General features: G+C 40.2%; 1 protein-coding gene across 1 annotated transcript in view; it reads left to right on the plus strand.

The window, feature by feature from the left end:
- The window catches only part of IRS1 (insulin receptor substrate 1), a 63,693-nt gene extending 37,322 nt beyond the window's left edge, over window positions 1–26,371 (plus strand). Inside the window, exon 2 of the mRNA XM_043446095.1 lies at window positions 22,280–26,371. The gene's annotated coding sequence lies outside the window, so the exon portion shown is untranslated. The remainder of the gene's footprint in view (window positions 1–22,279) is intronic.
- Window positions 26,372–26,689: the final 318 nt, after the last annotated feature.

The raw sequence follows: 26,689 nt of genomic DNA on the forward strand, positions 1-26,689 counted from the left end.
GAACAGAGAGATTCTAAATGCTACCTTTTGTTGAAATAATATTTCAGACAACATTTTTGTAAAGCCACTTATGGAATCTTGGTTTTAAAGTTAACTTTTAATCTTGTCTTTAGGGCACAAGACAACAAAACAAACAATGTAAAAATAAAACAAGCAAAATGAACTCTAAATTTAATTTATGCACCTAAAGGAGAAGACTTTTGTTTGGAGGGTGGGCTTATTCTGTGAGTGACTTTTCTGTTCTCTAAGCCTGTGTATGAATTCTAACAGAGCTCTAGAAGACAAAACATCTCCGTGTGTTTTCATGGCTTCATGATTCATGGCATATTTACATTTTATTATGACGTTCGAGTCTCTGAAGTTTTTGCTAGTGTAAAAAAAAGGCATGTTTTAAATTAGATTTAAAAAATGGTTTTTATTTGCCTTCACATGAATTTTGAAAATTGTTAAGTTTTGGTGTTACTTTTCATTCACTTTTAAAATACATATGAAAATTTCTCTGTGCTCTGTTTGTAATGAGCTCTTCTATGCTCACATGGTCTTCATTCAGCCTTAGTAGAGGAAATAAATTTCCCTGCACATCAGCATTTTACTACATTATAAGAAGAGGTTGCAGAGTTTTGGAATGCGGCTTGCTTCAGCTGCTGTTTGGTGGGTTAATGGTTCGGAATGTTTGCCAGCTGCCATGCTTTGCTGGCGATGTCAAAACCTTTGTAATTTCAGACTCAAGAACCCAGTACTCATTTGCCCCTTTATTACATGCAGGTACCATGTTTAGAAGTTCATTTGTTTTAGACCTCTGTAAGTTTGCTCTGACAAGGTGTTATGCTTTGTGGAAAGAACTTTTCCATTTACCAGCATTTCATTTGTAAAAATACAACAATTTTATCTCACATTTATAAATGAGCATTTGGATTTCAATTACATGAGGGCCTAATGAATATTACTTACTAGTTGTGACTTTGTGCTTTGAGCCTTGTGTAATATTTTTTTCCCCTGAAACAGGCAGTTTTGGATATTAGGGCTTATTTTTACATGATCCCCCACTGGGCCTCTATGAGTCATCTTCTGGGCACAAACAGAAGTGAATGTATAATTGCACAGCCTCTCTTATTCTGCAATTATTGGCTACAATAATTTGTAATGTGTGCTGAGCATTTTTGCTACAGGGATTTATAAAAACGTCTTCAAGATAATCCCTGTGTCTATCAGAAGAGTTGCAAAAATTCCACTTCCTTGGACATTTTAGGCATCTTCGATTGGACTGTGTCCTCTCCGGCTGTGTCCTCAACAGCCCTTGTGGGGCTGTTGCCATTTACATCTGGTGCTTTAACTTCCCTTCCCTGCCACTATTGCCTTTTTGATGACTCCTATAAAATGTTACGCTCTTTCTGTTTCATTTCCATATTTCTGGGAGTTTATAACTTATATACATAAAGATATCTTAGAAAATATGCATATCATCGCAGCCTTTTGGAAGCCAAGAAAGGGATCAAAGTCATAGTCTGAGTCGTTGTAATTATTTCTATATTAATCAAGGTTTAACCTCATAAGGTAAAATTTCTGCCCATCTAAATATTCACATTTAAACATTCAGAATTCACATTTTTCCAGAATACCCAGCCGTATCTTGAGAAACTATTTAGGCTAAAAATAATATATTCTGTTTAATATTTTGAAATAATATATGATATTGTCATTCATTTTCTTTTTTAATTTTAAATGTACTCATCCTGGGTGGTTGGTCATAGTGGTAGACTAATGGTAGAGTTGGTTTTTCTAGCAATGTAAAATATTTTTACTTTTGTCTGTATTTCTTCAATTATTATTTAAAACTATTTGTACAGTAATAAACCACTTCATTTATATGACCTTTATCCACCAATGAAGGTAAAAATAAAGCACCTTTCATACGTGAATCAGGAAAACTAAAGGATGATTTTTCTGAAGTCAAATCAAGTCTATTTTAAATGATTAAGGAAGGAAGTTTTCTCTCTCCACTCTTCAGTTCATTTTATCTCTGTATATTCATTTTCTTTAAAAAATCAAAGCATCAAATAATACTTTTGACATATGGCATGCCACATTGTAAATTATTGACTACAAATGATATTAGGAATTTAGGAATGAAAAACAGATATGATACTCTCAAAGTATATTTTTGTGTTCAATTAATTTTTTTATCAACTTTTCCATCCCCCAATACATTTCTTTAGTTTATCTCTGTATATTATTTTGTCTGATATGTCATCATAATATTTTTTGAATAGCAAAGTTCAAGGGCAAATGCTTTTTTGCGAGGGGTCAGGGGCGGGGGGTGGTCGTGGAATTTTTAACATAGTCTTTTCCAAAGTGTGTTTCACAGGATGTTAGAGTCATTGCTGTGAAATAAAATCTACATATTTTTTGATCAGAAGTTTAGGAAACACATGGTTAAACAAAATGTGAAGGTTCTAATGTCAAGAGAGAGATACTGCTTAAGTGTCAATAGCCACAGAACCTTCTTTCTCTTGGAGCTCCTGTTCTATAGAACATGTTTTGGAGCTGCTGGCTTTTTGCATATCCAGGACTAGGTCTGCAGAAGTGGTGCTAACCATTATGTGCTAGGACTTCTCACTCTGTATATTGTAGGTCCCCCAAATGTTGTATTACTTGGAGTCATTGTCATGACCCATTCATTGTAACACTTTATAAACTATCAAATTTGTACTTCTTATATCTGCCTTTCATCATTGAAAATAAGGATACAGCCCTCCAGACCCCTCTTTGGCTACATGTGGTTTCCTTCTCTGAAGACTATTCAGGAGAGAAACTGTCATATCTTTTTTCTTTTAAATATATAATTTTTTGGTCACACTGTACGGGATATGCAGCATCTTTGTTTCCCAACCAGGGGTAGAACCCATGCCCCCTGCAGTAGAAACATAAAGTCTTAACCACTGAGCCACCAGGGAAGTCCCAATATCTTTTTAAAAAAATTATAACATTTTTGATTAGAAGAGTTCTGTTCCAGAGCATTGAAGCTTCTACAGACATTTTCACTTCCCTCCTTAGCAAACTTATATACATAAGCCAACCCTTTTAATGATGAATCTGGGCAGCAAAGATCAATAAAAAGCCTTCTTGGAACCATTATATCTTAAAGGAGTCAGTTTGGTGCTTCCTTGTAATTGGAGTTGTGGTTTGGACCATTGAGTCTGAATTCACATTGCTATTGTAGTGTATCAGTAAAGGTATAATTGATCAATAAAGTCATCTGATTTCAAAACTACCTTTTTTCATTAATATTCTAAAGGTAGACTATATTGTTTTGTTTATTCATCATGTAAACCTCGGGGTGTGAAACACTTGGAGCCACCTTTTTGGATGTCAAGACATTGACCTTGTTGTAGGGTTAATATTTACAAACAGTCCTTGGAAACTTTTAGGCAACCATGATTCACTGACAAGGAATGCATATTCAGGGCTGTTTCACCACCTTCCATGGAGCATGTGTTTTGATTTCACTGAGGTCATCAATGCCAGATTTTAACATCAGAACTTTCTCAGAAAGATGAAGCTGGTGATTCACCTTGGCTTGTACCTGAAACACGTGGGTATAGGATAAATGATTTCTTAATGATAGTTCAGGACAGCCAAATCTTTTATCTACCTGAATTTTTTTATTGGCTGTCATTAATTGGCTGCTCCTGATGGAGTGGGCTTGTGTTCAGTTAAAGCTGGAACATTTTAGAATGAAGTCTCTCCTTTGATATGGACAGTTCAAAGTAAATGCCATGAGGTCTGTGAATGGATGGTGTGTTTTAAAGAGGTTTTGCCAACTGCTGGTGTCTTGAGAATGTAACAGACTGGACTTTTAGAGATTGAAGTACTCCCTTCTCCTCTTCCAGGTGCATAGGTGATGATGGGATGGGCAGATCCATGCCCTTAGGGTTCGTTAATTGTGGATTCCTGTTGTAATTCTCAGAGGCAAGAATCTGAACAGTGGTTATTGGTATGGGGCCAATAATAGTGATGAGTATCAATATCAATGCTGAGAAGTATTTATGGGTGGCTCTGATTTGATAAATAGGTAGAAGGGATTAGGGGAAAGGGCAGGGGGGAAGTTGGGAGGAGAAGGGGGGAAAGTTGAGAGGAGGAGGCAGGGAAGAATGGGAAATGAAGGGACAGAGTACCCCCAGCAACTGCATTCAGTGTCAGCCAGGGCTTGTGCTACCCAAGTTCAACTTGAGAAAGCTTTTTGGATTATTTTGATTGGTGAAACCAGTAGTATCTTACACCGTAAATGGGGAACATACACTCAAGCTAGAGAATTGTAAAGGTCACCTTTGTATTTTAGAGTTTTCTGTAGACAGATAATTAACACAATGATAGCTCTCTATTTGAGCCCTTCAGATCTGTTCTCGACAACCAGAATAAGGCACATAAACTCAGCTCTGTTTATATGTAAACTGTGTAATATCTTAAAGCTAACGTCATTGTTTGCCCCTTCTCAAAGTACAGCCTGTTTTGATCTACGTAGGGAATATTTTTGAAAAGTGGATGTCTAAGAATGTAAACAATTGGGAGGGGAGATGCAGCTGTTTGTGATTTACTTTTTCATCTTCTGTTCTTTTGTGGGTGTTTATGTCAGAGGACTTCTCTTTACCTATTCTAGTGTATGTAGTGTATATGGCTCTATAAGTATACTTTTTTTTGGTTTTTATTTTGGCTTTCTAAATAAAGGATGGAAGGGACTGAAGGAAAAGTTGTCAGATAAAAATAGCCCCGAGCCCACTAGATCTTGAGCTGCAAGCATTGGGCCAGACGAGCTACGATCCTAGAGTGAAAAGGGTTTCTATTTTATGGGGCCAGTAAATGTGAGGCCTCACTCTTTACCTTAGGGCTCTGTTTGTGTTTGTTTGTCAGAATCTATTAGTCACACCCAGTTGCTTGCATCTACCACTGTCTAGACTCTCCAGGGAATGAGAGAGTTCATATTTACTGTTTTTCCAGGAGGGCATGAATTAAAGGCTGAAGAGGTGCTTTTATGATGACAATCTCTTTTGCAAACTATTTTCCAGAAGTGAAGGCATTTCCGAGATCCAGGTGCCTATTATGTGAAATGTTGTTTTAGCTGATTTCATATAGATTTATCAGAATGGCATTTCACTATGTAATTTCTCATTACCCTTTGTAAACACGAAGCTTACTCTTCATTTCCTTTTATAAAAATAACTTTGTATGTTCTAGTGGTCTCTATTTAGATGAGAGGTTTGACAGCACTTCCACCCATTCTTTTTATAGCATTGTCTATACATTCATGATCAAGAGCATGGCTTTGAATCCAAATTGCCCCACTTACTAGCTTTGAGATCTGGAGGAATTTACACATTCTTTTTGAACCTCAGTTTACTCATTTTTAAACAGGGATAGTAGGACACTCTTAGGGTGGCTGTGAGGATTAAATGAAACAATGCATATTAAAACCCCTAATATAGTGCCTGACATGGAGCAAATGCTGGCTCTGTTGTTGATGAAGACTCTAAATTACTGTGATGTGTTCATGGGTGTTAGCGGATTTGGTAATTTTATGTACCACATCTTTACCCTAGGAATGGTTTGCTGAAATATTTGAGAAGGAAGGAGAAGACAAGAGTTTGTATTATTTGAAATCAGTTATAATCGATATTAAAATTTCTTTATTTTCTTAGCCATATTTAACTTGTATTTAACTTGTTAAAAAATTGGTTGAGATTTTTATTTTATTTAGCAAAAGAGGATAATCCTTTTAAAAGGTTAACAAACCCTGACTTTACCCACTGCTGAATGTGAGGCAAATCTCAGAAAACTTAATAACCTATTTCTTCTTTGGCTGAAATTGCCCTTAATTAAGTCTTTTGGACCTTAGAATATGTGTATGAATACTTATGATTTTCCTTGCTATAGATACTTTTTTAGATAATACAGTTATTGAGTGCCAATTATATATTAAACACTGATAAATCAAGCTGAGAGTTGAAGAGAAGAAACCTCAAGAACTATCAGGGGAAAGGTATTAGTCACATGAAGCTTTTCCACAGTCTTAGGAAATTAAACTTCATGGAATATATGGAATATGGTGTGAATATACCATGCTTAGATGTAGTTTTTCCTTTCAACTAGTAAAGCATAAAGTGCTTTATACTCACTAAGGACAATCCATTTTAATCATGGATCAGCTTTTAAATTGTAAGTTCAAAACCACATCGGAAGTGCCTTCATACCCAGTGTTAAAACAGCTGTAACTCGGGAAATATTCCTAATTTGAGACCAGTGGTGTCATATGATGAGTGTAAGTGTTGGAGTTTCCATGACAACACTTTTTGGGCATGACCAAGAGCAGAGAGCTTCAATGTCAGGTACTTTCTTTCCCCTTTCATTCCTCTTCTGTCCCCCTCCCATTATGGTTTCTGGTGGCTTCTAGCTACTGGACAGAATGAATGAATTGTTCTGTAATTGGCTCAATTGTCAAGAGTCTGTGTCACATGTTTTAGAGTCACCCTCTCATTAAGCCTTGCTACAGGCTAGTGACTTAGGTGCTTTTAATGGCATTTTACCAGGAACTCACTGATGTTGTTTGAGGTTGTTCAAGTGCCTGCGTCCCCGATAGGTAGCACTGGGGGCGCTAAAGTCTTCCACGGTGCAGTGTCCCTTCCTGTTGTCTCCCAGAGATCTTGGCAAAATACATTCTCTGTCCCAAATGGTTGGGGTAACCAACTTGGGTGGAAGGCCCGGCATGTGAAGTGCCGTGCCCAGTGGAATTAGCTCTTGGAGACTATCTCTGGCCACCTCATCATTTTCCTGCTGTTTTCTCAAGCCACTAGAAATCTATGCTTGCCTTGCCTGGGCTTCTGTTCCAGACCAGTAAACTTGTACCTCCTGGTCACAGCACAGGGTCCAGCCCAGGGAATGAAGCTGCCATCTAATAATGAAGGCTTTGCATTCCTGTGAAACTTCATGCATAGGGAAATGGAATCTGATAACTGACTACCTGATAAATCAGACTCATGGCCATGTGCTTGAATCAGGGCTGTTTGCCTTCCTGTAGAAATGGGGATCAATTTCCTACTGCCTGTTGACCTGAATGGAAATTATTAGCACACACAGACTATCTTTTTGTGCTTATTTTTCAGTTTTTCCCGAATGTTGATTCCTTTAAGTCATGGCGGCTTTGCCTCATCCCCTGATACTATCCAATGTGCTGCTTCTGGGTCTTCCCCTGCACACATCGATGGTTCCGGGGATGAGATGCCAACACGTGGAATCATCCTTGTTCTTCAGAGAGATTTTGGAGGATGAATTAATACTCACGGGGAAAGTGGAAGCATATTTTGATTCAGTGTGTAACCCTTGATGGCTCAGTGGTAAAGACTCCAGTTGCCAATGTAGGAGATGTGGGTTCGATTCCCGCGTTCCGAAGATCCCCTGGAGAAGCAAATGGCCACTCACTCCAGTATTCTTGCCTAGGAAATCCTGTGGACAGAGGAACCTGGTGGAATACAGTCCATGGGGTCGCAAAAGAGTCAGACGCAACTTAACGACTATGCCACTATCACCACTCCTTTGTTCCTTGAAGTGTGGTCCTCCGATCAGGGGCCCCTGCATCACCTGGGAGCTGGTTAGGAATGCAGAATCTGGGGCCCACCCCACTGCAAACCTAGAGATTCAGAATCTGCATTGTTAACCAAATCTTCAGGAGACCTTAAGCACATTAAAGTGAGACGAGCACTGCTTTATTTTCTCTCTTTGTGATTTATTTGTTCTGTACTTTTCTCTAGTATGCCTTAACAGTGGAGGCCAAAGCCAGGCATGGTACTGCAAAAGCAGAAATATTTTTAGCAAGTATTCTTCTATCTCAGTTCCTGTTCATACCCATGATGTTAAAAGATTTCAAACTAAATTGCTGTGTAATCTTCAGTTACAACAAATGTATAGTCTTCAGAGGCTTTAGAGGAGGTCTTTTTCTGCTCTGTATTGACGTCCATCACCTAAAGAAACCCCCTGCTTGTAGCTGAGTGACTGGGCTGCCACGGAGTTTGTTTTGCACGTATATATATGGAATACTATCCTATCTTCTTTTTCTGTTTTGCTTTTCTAAAGAGTTGGGCTACTGAGAGTTCAGTGACTCATGGTTAGAAAGAATGTGGGTGGAGAGGCTCCATCTTACCTCCATGCTACTACTAACCAGTTTCGTGAGCTCAGGCAACTCATTTAGTGATCGTTTTAACTCTTAACTAACCACACGGTCAAGGTACCACTGTGCTCACTTGTTCAGTTGTGTCTGACTCTTTGCAGTCCTTTGGACTGTAGCCCGCCAGGCTCCTCTATCCATGGAATTTTCCAGGCAAGAATACTGGAGTAGGTTGCCATTTCCACCTCCAAGGGATCTTCCCCATCCAGGGATTGAACTCATGTCCCTTGCATCTTCTACATGGGCAGGTGGATTCTTTATCTGCTGAGCCATTGGGGAAGTCCCCATAATATCAGGCCTGAGACTGCTTTGACTGTTCTGTTCCTATTAATCCATGAGACCATTATACAGTGATTTGATCATGCAGTGGAAGTTGCCTATAGCCATAGGAATGGGGTGTCTAAAACAAAAATTGGGATAATTGTCATCCATATGTGTATTTTGCTTAGTCATTGTAACATCCTCCTTACCACTTTGGTAGAACTCTCAGGTGGGAAAAACTTGCTAAGTGGACTTTTTAAAATTTGGGGTATCGTTGATTTATAACATTGTGTTAGTTTCTGGTATATAGCAAAGTGATTCATAGATATATTCTTTTTCATATTCTTTTCCATTATGGTTTATTACAGGATATTGAATATAGTTCTGTGCTATACAGTGGGACCTTGCTGTTGATCTGTTTTACATATAGTAGTGTATATCTGCAAATCCCAAACTCCTAATTTATCGCTCCCCTGCTTCTCCTTTGGTGACCATGAGTTGGTTTTCTAAGTCTATGAACCTGTTTCTCTTATGTAAATAAGTTCATTTGTATCATATTTTAGATTCCACGTATAGGTGATATTGTATGAGTTCATTACATATAAGTGATATTGTATGAGTTCACTTTTTGTTGAGTTTTTCTTATATTTCCTGGCTCTGTCTCTGGAACAAGTGCTAATAAACCACTGAATGGCCAAAGGCAGGGGCACAAGGCCACCATGGAGAAGGGTCCAAGCTTATTACTTATGTGCAGTGGTTCTCAAGTCACTTTCCTATTGACCTTCTCCGGCTAATTTCTATAGAATGGGACAAGGATCTGGGTGTTCCCAGTGCTTACACCTCTGTTGAAAGACTCTGCAATGGCTTTTATTTCTACTGGAAGTTCTCTAGGGAGGCTCCAAGAAGACACGATGTGTGCTAAGTCAGTGGCTGTGTTAGGGTCTCTGTTAGGAACTGCTGATGATTGGGAGTGAAGAGAGCTAAAAGTCAGAAGACGAGCATCTCTGAAGAATCTGTCTTGGTCTGGACCTCAACGTAGTCCCGTTCTTTAACTGATTGTTGAGGAAGGAAAGCGTGGAGAAGCCAAGGAAACAGGTAGGCCATTGTCCACTGGTGACTTGGTTTTATGGAAAAAATGTAAGGCAATTTTTGAGCAGAATTCAGCAGAGCTCATCATAGAGCTGTTAATTAAGTGTTAATTATAGCCTGTCGCTGGTGGATAGTAATGGTGAAATTGTGTGGTTCGGTTTTATTTTGAAGGCATTTTGTCAGCAGCTCAGACTACAGTCAAGAAAGAATAGACGCTATTGTTTTCTTTGTGTATCTTAGGACCGTAGCAGCTTCTGGGGCCAGTATTGAAAAGAGGATCTGTTCTTATTACTATCACGAAGTTTTATCAGAAAAAAAATCTGTATTTTACTACCTGGAAATCAATTTGTTCTTTCTGCGCATGGTCTAGATTTTAGAATTTTGAACCCTGAATTCTCTTACTGATGATGGTACATGTGCCCTGCCCCCTTCCTCCACCTCCTCTGTTATTTTTCTTCAAGTTTAAGTTGAGGGAAAACAGACCTGAAAGTGTCTTCCTGGGAACACATCTTATATTTAGAAATTCCAGTTGCTGTTTCTATCTCAGTCTTGTACTTTGACTATTTTTTTTTGTAATAAATCATCTTCCAAGGTGGATATTTATTTCATAAAGTGAAAACAACGTGTGGGAAACAGTTTTGTGACTTAGGAGTTGCCCCTTAGAGAGCAAAGTTAGTGGATTTATTTTAAAAGTTGACTAACTCTGGAACAGAGGGGACCTAATCCTTAATTTTTTTTACCCCTCCCAGATATTTGAACGGCAGTGAACAGGACTAATAGTCACAAGCCACATAAGGAAACTGTCTTCTGCTTCACAATGTCCTTCTCTTGTCATCCAGTGGAGTTTTGCAAGTGATTGTGAGAATGAGATGTTTTCTCCACTTCATTGTTCTATGGAGGCAAAATGAGACCAAATGACTCATTCAAGACCAGACAGAAGGTCCTGGCTCAGCTGGGCAGAGATACAGACCTGGGAGTGTTCAGATATATTTCTTTGTGGGGTTGATCTCTCTCATGTGGGTCAGAATGATAGTCTTCCCCTAGACCTGTTGCTTTGGCCTCAGCAATCCTGCTAGTCTCTCCTCTTCAGTCAGCTTTGTTCGTTGCGTCCAGAAGATTCCTTTGGAGCAGGGACACAGGCAAACACGGGGTAGGATTGGTTAATCAGATTAACTAGATGTCTTCTAGGTCATGAGGGAGCAGGACACAGTAGAGGTAACTTCCCATCAGTGATAAATTGGGAGGCACCATTGGGACTCAGGTCATGGTGTGACAGTCGGAAATAAAGCCTCAGAACCAAGAGCACATCTTCCCTCTGATTCTTCCCTAAAACTGGTGGGAATTCCAGAAACAGCTGATAAGCATTTGTGTGTCTTCCTCCATTTCCTCAGCTACAGCAATAACTTCAGAACAGGGTTCCTCAGACTCAGCTCAACTGACATTTGGGGCCAGGTGATTCTTTGCTGTGGGCTTACCAGGTAACTCAGTGGTAAAGAACCCGCCTGCCAATGCAAGAGATGCAGGTTTGATCCCTGGGTCGGGAGGATCTCCTGGAGAAGGAAATGGCAACTCACTCCAGTGTTCTTGCCTGGAGAATCCCATGGACAGAAGAGCGTGGTGGACTACAGTTGAAAAGAGTCAGACATGACTGAGTGACTAAACAACAATAACAACAATTCTTTGTCACAGGTGCCCTGGGCACTGTAGGATATCTGGTAGTATTCCTGGTCTCCATTTGAGCTTTCCCTGGTGGCTGAGATGGTAAAGAATCTGCCCACAGTGTGGGAGATTGGGGTTTGATCCCTGGAGAAGGGAACGGGTAACCCCTCCAGTATTCTTGTCTGGAAAATTCCATGGACAGAGGAGCCTGGCAGTCTACAGTCCATAGGATTGCAAAGAGTCGGACACAACTGAGTGACTAACACTTTTCACTTCTGGTCTCTACTTACTAAATACCAACAGTTTCTCTCTTATCTGAACTCCCAACTGTGACAACCAGAAGTGTTTCCAGGCATTGCTAAGTGTCTCTTGAGGGGGGAAATTATTCCTACCCATTCAAATTGAGAATTAATGCTCTAGAGACTTCATGGAATACATGGAGGCTAGAGGGTCTCGGGCATGAGAAGTGGGCTTAGCCCCACAAGCACATTTTAGCTGAAGTCCAGGTGACTTTTGCCTGGTACTCCAGTGGGCCTGGGGATCACCTTCACAGACCCCATTTATTTCCTTTGGGACTGTGATTCCCTCAGAGCCCTCAATAAATATTCTTCATAAGGATTCCTTAAGAGTTGTCACTACCTCTTCATTAAGAACTTGGCCCAACTGTCTTCAGAATGCTGCTAGATCAGCCCTGAACTGGCTTGAAGCACTTAATTCAGCATGCTGGTAGGGAATTTTCAGCAAATACCATTTTCCAGGTCAAAAATGACAAGTCTAAGATGTCCAATAATGAAAGAAAAGAGGGAAGAATGGGAACAGTGGCAGTGTGTCTTGAAAGATGAAAGTGGAGGACCAGGAGCTTGGGGTCAGTGTGTGAAAGGTCAGCCCCTCTTTTCCACTGGAAAAGTTTTACTCCCTTATCCAAGACAATAAAGAAGTGTTTGCAGTTGGTTAGAAATCTGCATCATTGTCTGCTTCAGAGACCTTAGAGATGAGAGCGATGTGTCCATTATCAATTTTTTTTTTCATTATCAATTATTTTAGATCATCTTTCGAATGTCTTCCCTTCCTTTTCCAGCTGCCAACAATTAGACATGTGCATCTGGCAGCAATTTCAGTTGTTCATCAAGTTCCTCAAGCAGCACTGGCCTCCCTCTCCTGTTCAGTTGAGAGATTGAGGAAAAGAATTCGGAAACAAAAGCCATTCAGTTCCTTCCCCAACAATTAGAAACAAGCTTTAGCACCTGGAGATAGTGCAAAAGAATCTCAGTGAACATCCATTCAAGTCTATTCATGAGAACTCTGTAAATTCTTTCATGTATAAGTCTTTTCATTCACTGACTTAGATAGGGTGGGGCATCTTCAAACTTCTAATTTCTTCCTGGCAAGCAGCAGAAGTGGCCTTTCTGTGACATTCCTGTAGATGGCATCCACTGAAGAGCTGCTCAAAGGCCCGCTGATGCTGTTTATCCCAGTGTTCAACTGGAGCTGTTCCCTTTGTATTCAATAGGTAAGCAGGTCTTTGTCTAAAGACCAAGGACTTCATCTCACTAGGTCCCATTTTTAGCCTTTTACTACTACTACTGTTACTCTTTTATGTTTTGTTCTGGCCTTTCCCCCATACCCACCTCCTCTCTGAAGTGACTTTTCTCTGAAGTAACTTTTCTCTTCCCAAGACTCCTCCTAATCTTGACTTCAGGTTCGGTTCTTGGCCGCCATCTGATCTGTGGCTTCCCTGTTGCTTCCTTCTCCCACCAGGACATTTTTGGCTGCTATGTATTCAGGTATCAGGAGGGGATATGAGATCCAAGGATTTCTAGTTCTTCATGAGAATAGTACCAGTAAGAGTTAATGTCTGAGGGCTTATTATGTGTGAGGCGCAATGATGAGAACTTTTCATGTATTATCTTGTTGAACCTCAAGTGATGACCCTATAGAATGGGGACTGTTAGCCCATGTTACCGGTGACAGCTCTGAGGTTTACAAGGGTTTGTAACTTGCCCAAAATTATGGAGAGAAGAGAAGCAGGAGAAGAGAGAATGTACATTCTTAGTCTTTTTTTTAAGTTTAACTTGGAAATAAGTCCTGAGTTAAAATTGATCAGTCTTTAAAAAAAATGTAACAACCATGTAATGGCTCTATCTTCATTCTCAAAATAACCTTGCTGGATGGAGTGTCCTAAACTACATTTTAGAACTCAAGATTGCTTACGGGTTATTCACATATCACTCAGGTAGCGGCAACTCAAGGGAAACAGTTGGTTTCAGAGAGTGTTCTTTCATTATTTAGGCTGCTTAAGGAAAAAAAGAAAAACAGCTCACTTAACTGCATGGTGCAATAGTAAAGAATCTGCCTGCCAGTGTGGGAGGTGCAGGGGAGGCGGGTTCCGTCGCTGTGTTGGGAAGATCCCCTGGAGAAGAAAATGCAACCCACTCCAGTATTTTTGCCTGGGAAATCCCATGGGCAGAGGGATCTGGCAGGCTCCAGTCCCTGGGGTCGCAGAGAGTCAGACATGACTGAGTAACTGAGCATGCACACGCATACTTAACTGCCAAAATCCCAGATGAATTCTCCCCAACACTTTCCCCTTGATATACTCAAAGCAAGAAGAAGGAAGACAAAGGCTAAATCCTTTTTATTTGTGATTTACAATGATGTGTTTCAGGAGATGTTAATCAGATGCGTGTAGTAGGGAAAGTCCTACACTGAGTTTGACTTTCCTAGGACCAGCTGGCAATGGCCCTGTTCTCTGTTAGGCCCGTTTAATGACCAAAACACCTACAGGAGGGAGATCAGGGCCACATGGCTGTGGTACCTCGTGGTTCCTTTGAAAGATGCTTGTTCAATTCAGTACATTTTTCTTGCATTACCAAATTCTTCCACAAAGTCAACCGCAACCCATATTATCGGGGACTCCGACTAAAACTTGTGGTGAGTAGGAAATAGATTAAACACAGGTTTTCCCTTTTCTCTGGCTGCCAAAAGTGATGTCAGTGGCATTAATGATCCTTGCCTCAGCCCTCTGCAGACCTAGGGCCGTCTGTGCGAATGCTTGTTCTATACTCTTGTTCCTGGGCTGTTACAGAAAAGCTGATGATGGCTGATAAGAAACAACTGAACAGCCAGACAATTACTCGAAGGTACACTCAGGCGCTTGCTTTCTTTCAGTTTATGAGACGACTCTAGGGAGTGGGCAAAGACTGTGATGTCTTATTTCGTGTTTAACAGAAAAAAGTAAAGGCAAGGGGATGAGGTTCACCTGCTTTCCTTTTGGCTAATTAATAGAAACGGTCTTGCAAACACTTTTTACTCTCTCTATACCACACTGTAAATGAAGTGATGGTCATTTAAGTCTACAGATTTGTATCAGAGCCAAATAAAAGCTATGTCCCATATTTCTGAACATGACACAAACAAACAAACAAGCAAAACTGGTATGAAATTACAATATAAACCTCAGAGGTGCAATTGTAATTCCTGTTAGGGAGAATATACTGCAGAAAGAGCTCCCATGAAAGCGGAAGAAGGCAACTTTTATGACCTTCTTCCTCAGGTAGGGAAGATGAGATCATATTATTTTCATGTCTTCAAGTAACAGGTTTATTTTAGTTGAGCTCTGTGAAAATGAAAACTTCCTGTCCCCCAGCACACGTGGTCTGACTTGAAATATTAGAGGGATTGTTTCTCTGACTTCCTCTGCCTTGATTTTCATGTATTAATACGTGGGGACAGATTAGAATTTTGGCAGAAGAGAGATTTGAGGCATTTGGGTTCACATTTAGTGGGGGAGACTATTGGGGGTTGACACCCCCTTTGCTTTTGTTTTAATTACCTTTGGCTTTATCAGCATGCTCCGTCTTTAAGAAAAATACGGGTAGTAACTGAAGTGATTAGTCTTTGGCTTCAAAGATCTCTGAATATTCAGATTTCCTTAGTAGGTCATTGATGGAATACTTTTCATGGTTGAGGACTGTATGTTGTCGTTGTTTAAATCGTCTTCTCCATAAATCCCTAGCCCTCTTGAAAAGTTTCCAGCCCCTTCTGTCTTCTGCCCTTTGTTGTGGGGGAAGGAGAAATCCACGATTCTGACAACATCAGCCGGCTGGACCACAGCGGGAGCCCGCAGGCGTGATGGGCAGTGTCTCGGTCCCTCCTTCTCTTCTTTCCTATGCATAATACGTGTGCCTGTCTTCATTGGTGGTCCCCTGAAGTCACCAGCCCTGCCAGAAGGTCTTTCCCTGGGACAAAAGGGAAGCTGGAGCGAGATGGCCTCTCACATGTTGGCAGCCCTCCCTGAATTTCTTTCCTTGGCAACTCTGCGCCATGGAAGGGCTGGCCAGCAACCGTGTTATTTTCACCAGCCCTCCCCCATGTGACTCGCACTGGGCAAAACTGCTATTTAAGCAGCTCCATTAAAGCACTGGCTTGGCTGGTCGGTTACCCTTTGCCATTTAAGACCATGAAACCAAGTCTTTCCAGCTCACTTCTGGCCTATTTTGAAAGATGTTGGTTGCCTTTCTTTAGCTAAAATGGCTGTCTCCTTTCAACATAAAAGTAGCAAATACCTTGGGTCTTACCTCCAACTTGACTTCTTGAGTTCAATCCTCACTTGATTTTTTTTTTTTTTTCTTTTTGGTGATTATGGTCTGAAGGCTTTAAAAGAGAATGTTTTTTCGCTACTTAGATCTGTCTTTTCCCAAAGTCTCAGATTGCCCGCACACTTCCAGTAGTACCTTGTGAAAAGCAGAGAGACAGTCCCCCTGTCCCAAACTTGAAGCTGTCTGGATTTAATTCTCTGTTCCTTGGGTAGCTGGGCTGGTAACTCTGCTTCCGCCTTAGATGCTACCATTAAGCGCGCATGGAGCAAGCCAAACTCTGAGCCAGGACATTCCTTGCATAAGGGCTTTCACACAGTCCATCAGACAGATCCCTGCTCTTGCTTATCCATCTGAGAAGACATGGTACACTACCAGGACTGTCAATGTATTTGATACTGATGATTTAAAAAAGAATTACTGGGCCTTCAAGTACACTTAAAAACAGTAATTTTGCAGTGTTTTCTAAGGTGTTTTATTGTACAGAAGCATTCTAGAAGGCTTGGTCAGCTTTAAATTGGCCATGTGTTGTTGTTCAGTTGTGTCCCACTCTTTGTGACCCCATGTGACCCCATGGAAGCACGCCAGGCTTCCCTGCCCTTTACCATCTCCTGGAGTTTGCGCTAACTCATGTCCACTGAGTCAGTGATGCTATTAAACCATCTCATCCTCTGTCTCCCCCTTGTCCTCCTGGCCTCAATCTTTCCCAGCATCAGGCTCTTTTCCAATGAGCCGGCTCTTTTGCATCAGGTCGCCAAAGTATTGGAGCTTCAGCTTCAGTCCTTCCAATGAATATTCAGGGTTGGTTTCCTTTAGAGTTGACTGGTTTGATCTGTCTGCTGTCCACGGGACTCTCAAGAGTCTTCTCCAGCACCACACTTCAAAGGCATCAATTCTTCGGTGCTCAACCTTCTTTATGGTCCAGCTCTCATATCCGTACGTGACTGTGAATTAATTGCATTAGCATCAGTGGGGTAGCCGAAGAAATGAACTGTGGTCATGGTTAGTGGTACACAGTTGAATATAACTGTGTGAAAAAGAAATTAACAAACCTGGGAAGACAGAATATAGAGAGAGATCACCGGTGCCATGTTCAGCTTCCTGCAAGGTACAGAGCTCCCCACCAACCTCTCTGCTCTCACATCCCGTCCACCTTCTTTTTTTTCTAATCCCAATCAAAGGTAATCTTCTCCTCTGAAAGGAGTTCCCCTATGCCCCCACCAATTTTTCTAAATACTTTGCTTGTGCCATTTCCTTAAGGACTTAGGCATTTGGAAAACAAACCCAAGAAGCCAGAGGGTTTTATTTATTTATTTATTTATTTATTTTCTGCTTTTAAATTATCATACTTCTCCCCATACACAATGAATTGGAAGGATGGGAAAGGGGTTAAAATACCAAGAAAGTTTAGAAAGTTGGTTAACATTTTATCTTATCACAGATTTTTCAGAATGGGAAAGATCTAAATATTAAATCTATTAAAGCATTATCTTCCTCTCTACTTAAACATCTTTGACATTAGATATAGAATGTTAAAAGTTCAAAATTTTTAAGTAAATAGTGAAATCAGAACCATAACTAAATAGTAGTTTTCCTTAGGTGACAGGAATTATAATAATTCTAATGCATAATGTTTATTCCTTCCTTTACATTTACTGTTTCTTATAAATTTTCTTTATTATGCTGAAGGTTTTTTTTTTCTAATCACAGCTGTTTATGTTAAGTGAACGAGAAATATGCTGTTTGACACATTTCTTCAAGTGGAGGAATTTATTTGTATGAATTTTTCTAGTTGAGTCTATAGTGTAAGATCTCAAACAATGATCTCCATTGAAGAAAAGTCATTACTATAGTCTTTTTTTTTTTTTTTCCTGCCATAGTTGGATGAGGAAGAGTTTCTTTCTGGCTACATTTTAGTGCATGACAACAGCCAAGCAATTTACAATATTTTTACTTCTGTTTTCTTAGTAAAATAGAAAGTGATGTTCTGCCCAGGTATTTCAACTATGTTGCACTTAACAAGTTGGCAGGAAGTTTCAAGGTGTTTAAATACAAGATAAAAACTTTTAGACAGTGGGTTTGACTAAAAATGCATTGCTGAAAAGGCGCAGATCCTTCTTTTGTATTTATATCATAACTGTATGCTGTTTCAGCTGCTCACCCAGTGGAGACTAATCAGTAGGCCGAGACAGTGTGAAAGGCAGCAGAAGCTTTATTTGTTTTTCAGCTCTAGCCAAGAGTTTAAGTGGGTCGAGTCCAGGAGATGTAAATTCCTACTGGATACAATAATGCAATAATCCATAGGTCTCAAGTAGCATAGTCAAGTGTTGACTTATTTGATAATGCTTTAAAAATTGCATTTTTCATTACTGGCAACAGGATTAGGCGGATTTTATCCTGTGAGAAGACACATGCGGACCATAGATGCTGATGTGGTGATGAAATTTTTGTCAAAATGTAATTTCCTGCTACTAAATCTTGTGACAGGTGCATCGTATTTCTGGGTTCAAAAGTTATTCCCCAGTGATGTAACTGGAGAGAATATATCACAGGAACATCACCATTTGATATTTGCACAGTTCTTCTCCAAGGATATGTTTTGCTTTTTCTTGTTTCCAGTTTATGAGTGCTACAAATGAGTTTTTGTAAAACATCCTAGCAATGTTTGCCTTGTGTGGTTGATTGGGAGTCTTGAAATGGTATATATAAAGTGCATTAAACACACTTTACCCATGTCTTCTTTTTCAGTATGTATTACAGTCTTTACCATTGTATTTGTGTCACTCAGCAGATGTTTATTGCATTTAATGACTATAGGAGCTTAGAATGGATGGGTATTGCTTTTTGTTTTTTTAAACATATTTCCAAGTTGCAAAAATGTATGAATATACATTCATAGATGATGTCTATTTTTGTCGTTTAGTCACTATATCATGCCATGCATGCAAACAAATTTACATGGGTGCCCTTCTTCAAGTGGATTGCTTTATTCAAGCTCAGCCGTATAGATTGCAAGTGTGTAGTGGTAGGGATGTAGACAGATAAACTGAAGTCCCGTGAGGCATCTGTAAGGTCTGTCTGTAAAGTTAGGACAGTTCCTTTCCAACAAAACTCTACAGTGATGTTGTTGAAACTTTAGTTTTGGAGTTCTTTGGCTTTAGATAATACCTCACTGGGAACCATTACCCAGCTTAATCAGCTCTTTTATTCACCATATTTGGGTCTCAGAGTTTTTTGACTGTCTCCAAAGATCAGATGTGCCCTCCAAGGGCCAAGCTGGCTGCTATAGAGACCATTCAAAAGGGTATGCCCAAAGCTGAGAAGGCAGTTGCAAGAAAGAAAGGGGACTTGAAGAAGGCATTCCAAAAATGCTTTGAACAATGCTGCATGCTTGGAATAAGTATGCAGATCTGAGGTGGCTGTGTGCAAGAGTCCTCACTGAGGATCTTTGTGAAAAATCTGTCTTGTTTACTCAGTAGCTAAACTTTATGTACAGACACACACACACACGCTTGCACAAAAATAAACAGTGGGCAAACTTCAGACTGTCCCTTTAAATTTTCCTCTCTTGCTTATTGATAGCTTCTGTACCTATCCCTTCCATGTCAGCCTTACCTACCACTTTCTCACTTACCTTATTCCTAGACCAGCTGGCACTGGTAGGTAGCATTAGTGACTGAGGCCTGTGTTGATCAGGATTTACGATAAAGACTTTGAAAAGTAGTATGCCAAAATTTTTTGGAGGGGACAGTGTAGGATGGAATTGATATATCCTTTGATTTCCTGCCCTTTGAACATACTACTTGTGAAAAATTACCAGGATGGTTTCAAGGGTGCAAGGGTATGTGTGTGTGGTCCAAAGCAATAGATTTCAGCCTCCAGGGACCATATATTTTTCTTTTCCTCTCCTCAAAGGGGCCCCAATTTCCGCCCTTGTGCATCCTTGCAGGTTGGCATGTGTGATGACACAACTGGTTATAGTTTGTTCCTGGGCTAAGCTGTTCATTCAGCTCTTCTGGATGAGAGCCAGATGTAAAATCAAAAGCATACCCTTGACTTTTTAAATTGGCAGTATGTTTGTCTCAAGCCTTTTAATAAAACATGGCCTTCCTACCTAATTTTAGGATGTATGAAGCTGTGTTAAGCTGTACATAGATATCCTGGTAGGAACATTTTGATAGATTGCAATATGGATTCAGAAGAAACTTGAAAGTAAGATCTCTGGGGTTTTGGAAAGGCTAGGTTATTGTTTCATTTGTAGCAACCACACGAAGTAAATCCTGTCTCTTTGATAATGAAAGAGATAAGCCTGGCTTTTTGCTGTTTTGTTTGTTTGTTTTTACCTTCATGTCTCCATGTCAAGTTTTTCTTTGTAAGTAGAAACATAGACTTTATCTGTCATTTAGGACTGAAGTTAATACTGTGAAATGAACAGAAATCTCTTAGTAAAACTTGAATCCTCATCTGGTAAATTTCAGCTTACTTGAAAGTGGTTCTTTCAGGTTCTTTCAGTGGTTAGACGATCAATGCTGGTGGGTCCCAGCCATGCTCTCAAAGAGGAGAGAGAGAGGCAGAGAAAGAAAAAAAAATTTGCATTGGTCAACATTTACCTTGTGTGGACTTTCAGGTCTGTTGCTGTCCTTGTCGTGGACATGGATCATTACTGCTGTGTGCTGATCATATCACAAAGCATGTCCTTGTGGTCCCTTCACTTATTTAAAGACGTCTTGGTCTGTCATTCACGGTTCCTTACCATCTACACAACCTACGTTTGTAGACGTCTCTCCTCTTTCCCCTTTGCAGATACCCTGTGTTCTGACAAAACTGCCTTCCTCACTTGGCCCAATCAGGGCTGTGTGCTCATCCCCCCGGGGCTTATTTTGTCCTGTGCCCTCCGTGGGACGTACACCTTGTCCCTTTCATTCGTTCCACTCATATTTAGTGAGTTCCTGCTATGTGCCACCACTGAAACACCATTTCCACATCTCCAGACTCTTGGCTTCCAAACCAAGCCAACTGTGTCAGTGCAGTGCTTACTTTACACTCCCAGCTAGAAACATTCTTCCCTCCTCTGTACATCTAGGGCAGGAGTCCCTAAGCCCTGGACCACGGACTGGTACTGGTCTGTAGACCATTAGGAACTGGAACACACATCAGGCGGTGAGTGATGGATGAGCGAGACAGGGAAGCTTAATCTGTATTTACAGCTGCTCCCCATTGCTGGCATTACCGCCTGAACTCTGCCTCCCATCAGATCAGTGGCGGCATTAGATCCTCATAGGAGTTGGGAACCCTACTGTGAACTGTGCATGTAAGAGATCTAGGTTGCACGCTCCTTATGAGAATCACTTCAAAACCATCCTTTCTCTGCAGCCCTGGAAAAAATTATTTTCCATGAAACTGGTCTCTGGTGCCAAAAAGATTGGGGACCACTGATAAACAGCTTTTTGCCTATTGCACCTATTGTGGGATTCATCCTGGTTTTACTTTGCATTCTCTCTATTTGTGAATGAAGCTTACATTCCTTGCTAGAATTTCTGGAAAGCAGAGCCTATAGCAGAATTCACCATTGTAGCCTCGATAGTACTTAATGCAACCATTTACTTATTTGACAGGTATTTATTGATTAGCTCTGCTGTGCCACCTCCTGCTTATAGGACATCCTATAAATATTGATGTTTCTATAGATACCTTTTTGATACGTGAAAAATAAGGCCCTCAGAAGGACTATCTAATGTTAAGACGAGAGCAAATGAGACTTTATAAGGTTCAGAAGGGGTCTCCTTCTGAGGGGAATGGGTAACACTCATTGTAATCTGACTTTTAAATGGCGTAGAAGAAATGTTGTGTTTCTGCCAGAATAACTTATCTCTGTTAGACCTAAATTAGAACCCCCTTTTAAAATTTAATGATTAATTAGGTCTCTTTTGCTTAGACATTTCTTTTGCATCTAGAATTTTCCTATCAACCAATGTCAACTTAAAAACCAATTTCAGATTTTATAATGGGAAAACCCTGCAACTTCAAATTCTAAAATCTCCAGTTGCCTTTTAATCAAAAGAAGATTAAGCATAGCCTGATGGTAACCTGCTTACCATATTTTGTAGTTGTTTTACATGAAAGCTGCAGTGGACGTTTTTATTTTGATCATAAGAACATCAAAGTGTTCTGTGTTTTTGTGTTGCTAAACCTCTGAAACCTCCAAACCACATCGATTGGTTTGCTGACTTAATATTGACTATTGTGAGTTTGTGATTGCTTTAGACTCTTGCATTTTGAAAGAAAAAAAGAAGTTAAATACAGTTTGTTTATTTTTCTGAAGTACTCAGTACTGCCTGTGCCTGTAAGTTCGGTTTATCCCATGCTGTCCCGCTGTCCCTTTTTAAAGAATAACCCTAAAAAAATGATTGAACGTGTGTTTTGAGATGCTGATGATGACGGATTCTTTCATTTTTCTTTTCAGAATGAAGACCTAAATGACCTCAGCAAATCCTCCTTTAACTCATGGGTACCCAGACTCTAAATATTTCATGATTCACAACCAGGACCTCACACCTTCCTCCTCAGTAGATGGTACGATGCACCCATTTCAGTTTGTTTACTTTACACAATCCTCAGGAGTTTGTTGACTGAACTGCACGTTCTATATCGTGCCAAGAAAAAAAGCACTGTGACCCCAGAACAATGAGTCTGCATAAACTTCATCTTCAACCTTAAGGACTTAGCTGGCCACATGAGCTGATGGGCCACCGTGCCACAGGAGAATGAGTTTACACTCATTGCATTTACAAGACGCATTTCATCTGCTGCTGAAACCGTGTACGACAGAGCATCATTGTAAATTATTTCCTATGGAACTGTTAGCGTTGGGTGGAGAGAGTATTAAATATTTAACATAGGTTTTTGATTTATATGTGTAATTTTTTTAATTAAAATGTAACTTTTCTTACAGCACATCTTTTTGGGGGGGGATGTGGAACTGAGGTATACAGTGTTCTATTGTAAAGAGTGGAGCAAATGCTTAAAACAAGGCTAACAAGAGTAGAATAGGGTACGATCCTTGTTTTAAGATTGTAATTCAGAAAAGTAATATAATAAGAATCATAGTGCCATAGATTTTGGTTCTCAATTGTATAGTTCTATTTGCTGATACTATCTCTTGTAATATAGCCTTGATGTTGAGCTGAGATCCTTACAAGAATTGATCTTAATTTTGTATTTTTTTTTTTTTTTCCTGTAAGGCAATAGGCCATGTTAATGAAACTGAAGAAGGATATATTCTGCTGGGTATTTTCAAGTGTCAGCTTAAAATTGGCAATTGAATGGAAGCAAAATTACAAGAAAAGGCAATCAGTGTCTTCCTTTGTATATACTGTAAAGAGGAGGAGACATGGGTGATCCCTTTGAATCAAAAGCTCTCTTTGGAATGAATAATGTGGGTGTTTGTAAATTCTGGAAATTTCTTTCTATTCATAATAAACTAGAGACTGTTGATCTTTTCTTCTCCCCCTTCCCCCACTTCTGTAAGCTTCCTGTTCCCATTGCCACCAAATTTTTTTTTCCTGTTGCACACGTTAGGATCTTTCATTTCCTGCATTGTCTCAAGAAAGATGTAAGACAAGTGAGTACTTGTCTTTCATTGCTAACCAGAAATTAAAATTCCAGAACATGTTTTTCACGATGACCAGGACTATATGTCACTTTCCTTAAGACTCTTATCTCATGTTTTCTGAGAACGTCCAGTGTTACATTATTTAACTGAATGTAATTTGGTCCATTTGCCCTGGTGGCTACTGGCCTGGCCAGTAGCCTGGTCACCAGGCTACTGGTGGTGTGTGATTAGTTAAAACCCAGGGCGCAGAGAGCACATCAAAGCATAATGACCTGCTAGGGAAACATCTAGCCAGCAGTGAAAATGTTAATCCTTTTCTTGTTTGGAAAGTACACACATCTTAGAATTTTTCCTCATGAAAGAGAAATGGCAATGAACGTACTAAAAGAAATTGCCTACAGAGTTTTGAATCTTTTGATCGGGAAACTTCCTAAAAGTTCAGTGAATTAAGTCTAGTATCAGACTCCCCTGGAGTCTGTGTGAATGCTCTATCAGGAATCCCCAGCCCTGCTGTTGAGAGGAGCAAGATTTTCTTTCACTGAAGGGTTGAGCTCCCTGGTTGGGGGAGGGTTTGCCAGGAAGGGGCCAGGGTTGGGGGCCATCTCAGTGGCTGCTCATCAACGGGTCAGGGAGCCCCCGCCAACCCCCCACTCTACTCAAAAGGGAATAGAAATCAGTGGACCCCTTCCCCTGCTGAGGCCCGTGTTACTGTTAATTCAGCTGGATGACATGTACCTCACAGACTCCTGTACAATGTTCACCTTTGCAGATTCTAAGCATTTGCATGCCCATCAGTTTCTAAGATAAATAGGTCTGTAGTCATAAGAACCCATTGTTTTCAAGGAACTTGCTGAATGACATCATTTCCTATTAGGAGGGAACACCACCGACTTTTAAAATCTGATATGAAAGTGTTTTGTTTTTGTACCCTTTCATAAAAAAGACTTTCTTAGTCAAGCTCTTATTTTTCAAGTATTCTGACTCATACTCTCGCTGGTGTAGGAAGGAAGCAAGCTGTCCCGCTCTCTTCCCTTGAGGACAGAAGTAGTCAAGGAGAGAGATCAGTGAACAAAGTCAGCCCCACCCACTTCCCTATAAAGGTGGTTATTTCTCAAGGAACCTAAACTTTGAATATGTATTACCAAGGTACCTCTGCATGTGGGATTATTAACATATTTTGGGTGACAACAAGAAATGAACCGGACTGGAAAAAACACCTCTTGGTTTCTGTTTATCATCTGTTTTGTTGAGTCATGTAGTATAAAGGTAAGACACTCCTATTTAAGCTGTTCCTAGTGGTCCCTGAGCTGGGTCTGCTGTTACTATCAAACTTCACCCGTTTAAAACTGGAAGTTGCTGGTATTTAAGGCAAAAACTCATGCTCTGTCTCTGTGAGGGGTTGACCTTCAGCTGCTAAGTCCTTGTGTTCAGTTCTTATTTGGGAGACTTGGCTTTTATCCATTTCAAAGTATTTGTAGGCCAGCCAAGGGCTTACATTAATGGGACTTCTAGTGGCCTCTGGTTAACCTATAAGTTAGTGGCTTTTTCTTCATGAGACCAACCTTTCACAGTGTTCTTTCTTAGAGACTTAGGCAGAGTTTTAAAATTCTCCTTTGTGGAAAGAACAAATATGTTCCATGACTTTGATGATATCTTTATCCTGGGGGGAAAAAAAGGTCCTAGAACCAGCTAAAAGTGAAGAGAATCCATTAATGATCAACCACCTGAGTCAATAATGACAATTCAGTACTGATGTTACATTTGTGGCTATTTCTTGCTAACTTTCAAAGGTCAGGGACTCTCTTGACGAACTGACGTTGACTGCAAAAAGTGAATTTTCCCAAAATCATCTAGCCAAAAGTAGAGATTTTTAACTTTTCTTTCCCTGATGCTTGCCTCCTAGCTATCTTTTAAATCTGAGATCTTTAAAGTGTTAAACAGTTTTACTAAACCGTAAGAAACAGTATTTGACAGTGCTGAAGCCCTGTTTTATTCAGTCCTGCATCTTGAATGCAATATACCATGTAGTTGAAAACGGATTTTTATTTACTACAGGTGGTTTCAAAATGGGGGGAGGAAGGTCATCATCCACTGATGACAGAGCCACAAAAAATGAGATGAATGTGCAGTGTTCCAGCTGCCTTAGCAGAGCTCTATGGGTCTGCCTGTCACACAGGGAGGCAATGGAACTAGAAACAATTCACGGATGGAGACCTTGACTCAGAAAAGATGAGACCCTCTGGAAGGCATGGGAAGGAGAATGGATCCAGGCCAGATAGACACTCCATCCTTTGCGGTGACTTGACGGGAGAGTCACCGTTCCTAGGGCCTCGTATATGTTCGTTGGAGTTAATGCTGCATTTATATAGCTTGCTGAGAAATTCGAAAGGAAGAAGCATACGCTCCTAGGGATGTGAGGAAATAGGACCTTGCCAACTGTAAGAGGAAAGACTTCCACTCTGTAAGCTTAGTCGTGGAGGGCAGATAGAGCCTTGTAATCAGCAGACCATCAACAGGTTAAACACTTGGAGCCATTGGTCATTTCTAAAGCCAAGTCAGAGAGGATCATGAGGGTCCCTCCACAGCTCTATATATAATCAGTCTCCTAAGGGGGGGACAGACAAGGGATGGGTCAGATGGCATATTAGATTTCTTCCCTACTTGTAACCAGAGCATCAACTTAGATGCTGGGAGTAGGTGGAATGATATTGGAGGTGTTGGACCCTACTTTTAATGAATTTATCAGTAATCCAGAGCTTAGAATTAGCTAGTATGATTAGAAAAACATAAGGCATGGCTGGAGAGCTGTCTTCCTAGTGTGTTGGTGGCATCTGTGATGTGTATACCAAGAGATCTTGGTATTATAGACTTTGGCTATTTACTTCTGTTTTTTTTTGTTGTTGTTAATTTCTTCAGTGTTGATCAAGATGCCATGTGATAGGACAAATTCAGTAAACAGAAAAATTTGTATGGACATCTTTAGTGGTTTTTTTTTTTTTTCCTTGTTAGAATTTGGCTATTGGCTTAAGAATGTAGTTCCCTGAACCATTTTTCTTACACAGTTCTTTCCTTACACCTCTTGGCTACAGGGTGGGCCAAATTAAATACATACATATTTTTTCATTTGATGTGTGTGCAGTTAGGTTTAATCATCTTAAGATGGTGGCGCTGCTTCTGGTGCTACTTCATCTGTGTTCAAAAGGACCAATGCATGGTCTGTATTGCTACCAAAACATTTACTGTATATATGTGTATAACATA

This window comes from Cervus canadensis, chromosome 24 (assembly GCF_019320065.1).
Source record: "Cervus canadensis isolate Bull #8, Minnesota chromosome 24, ASM1932006v1, whole genome shotgun sequence".
Classification (NCBI taxonomy): Eukaryota; Metazoa; Chordata; class Mammalia; order Artiodactyla; family Cervidae; genus Cervus; species Cervus canadensis.